Below are 2,050 nucleotides of genomic sequence, written 5' to 3'. Positions count from 1 at the left end.
CAGATTTAGACCAAAGGCAAGCGCCTGATAGTATGCTTCGGGTATTGGCTTATGTAAGAATGCATCGCAGACACGCGTAAAGGTTCGCGTATTGACTTATATATTTATATAAATATACATAAATGCACGTGTGTACGAAAGCAAAGATCCATAAATATATTTTATATATTTATCTCTTTTTGTGTTTTGTTCGAAAGTATACGCGATGATGCTGCTGTGTTTAAGTGAACTTGAACTTACGCCGTCTGCACATAAATAAACTTACACGCGTAGGCATACGCAAGCTTTCGCCAGCGCTTGTATGTGTGCGAGTGTTTGCGTGTTTGCGTGTTTGCAACGCTTGTGCGTACAGACGGTTGAAAAGAAACCGAAATCATTCATACAGCCCACACGGTTCCAGGCAGAGTCATTGATCAAAGCGTGCGTGTCATATAGTCCCAGCCACACAAACACACTTTAACTGACGGAAAGCTTTTGTTACTCGCCATCTATTACGACAGGAGGCAAGCGGTGACAGCACAGAATCCTTCTTTTACAAAACACCAATCTATATGTGGGTGGCATTGAGTTTGGGCACTTTAGAAAACTGCTGCGAAGCCCAACAACAACTGCAATGTTGCGAAACTTGTAAAGAGGAAATAAGGGAAATATTCCAAAGCAATATTGTCCTTGAATTCGAAGTTCGGTTGCTTGCTGGGCGAACTTATTTAATCGACCGTATTTATATGGCGGGACTTTTTGCGTGGGCACCTTTGGCACCCTTGCTGACGGCGAGTGGGAAAGGACGAGCCAATCTGTTAAAAATTGAAATATTTTTAATGATAGAGAGAGGTAGAAGTCGAGTACTGTTAAGACAATTTACGTAATGTGGACCACTTTGTGGCTGTTTTACTTTATGTAATTATTTTCTTAGCCAAAAATTTTTGAAGTATTAAAATAATAGTTTACCAACGTTCGTCTTTCGTGCTTCGTGGCCTTCCTTTAAATAGTTAAGTGTACAAATCTTTTAAATCACTGAAGTCAACTCAACCAAACTCAACTGCTGTGGAGAAGTCCTTTTAGAATTTCTTTATAAACTCTGAATCTGGGAGAAATCAGATAAAAACCAAGTCCACTCAACATAAACAAGTTAACCCACTGAATAAATGAGCTGCAAGCATTAGATTTCACAATTAGGATAGCAAAGATGGCAAGAAGGGCTTTGTGGGATGCAAACAGTACAATGGGGGTGGTACCGTCCATATCTCAGGAACTTCTTGATTAATTTCAACCAAACTTGGTGTAAAAGGTTATCCAATGCTGTGCAAATGGACAAAATCGGTTGACAACCACGCCTACTACCACACTTCTCCGCACTTCTTGTTTCATCTGATTCTTTCACTTAACAGCATACAAATTAAACATCAATAAAGTTGTTAAAGTAGAACTTTGCACAAATCGTGTCTTAATATATTTAATCTACCGACCACAAATTGTAGAAATCTGATTATAATTACGGGTAAAATTGGGTCAACACTTTTATCCCATATACATATATAATAGATATATTTTCGACAACCAACACCTGAATTTATTTCCCAGGCTTCGATCTTTGCATACCCCTTACTTGTCTTCACATCACTCACTCGAATTTTATCCATATTTTTAAGGACAATTACCCAATGCATACTTTTTCCTCCTTTCGAATTTAAAAACGCAATATTTGAAAAATTTTAACTTACTTACTTTTTTTAAGAAAAAACATAGAAACTTCGAATATAATGGATAATGTTTATTATTATTCGAAAGAACATTCTTTGGCATTTACTTTTTTAAGGTCTCTTGCAAATCTGCGGCTGTATCTCAGATGGTCCATCCGTTGAGCCCAATTTTTAATGATTCGTTCGAGCATTTCGACTGTTAACTGGTGAATGACACGCGTGATGCTTTGCTCCAAAGCCTGATTCCAAGCGGGATTGTTCGAATAGACTTTATACTTTACTTATACACACAGGATAAAGTCGAACGGTATGATATCACACGATCTTGGTGGTCAATCGACTGGCCCAAA

Source organism: Bactrocera dorsalis, chromosome 5, assembly GCF_023373825.1.
Source record: "Bactrocera dorsalis isolate Fly_Bdor chromosome 5, ASM2337382v1, whole genome shotgun sequence".
In the NCBI taxonomy this organism is placed as follows: Eukaryota; Metazoa; Arthropoda; class Insecta; order Diptera; family Tephritidae; genus Bactrocera; species Bactrocera dorsalis.
The sequence above is the reverse complement of the archived record's forward strand: the minus strand, read 5'-3'. Positions refer to the sequence as shown.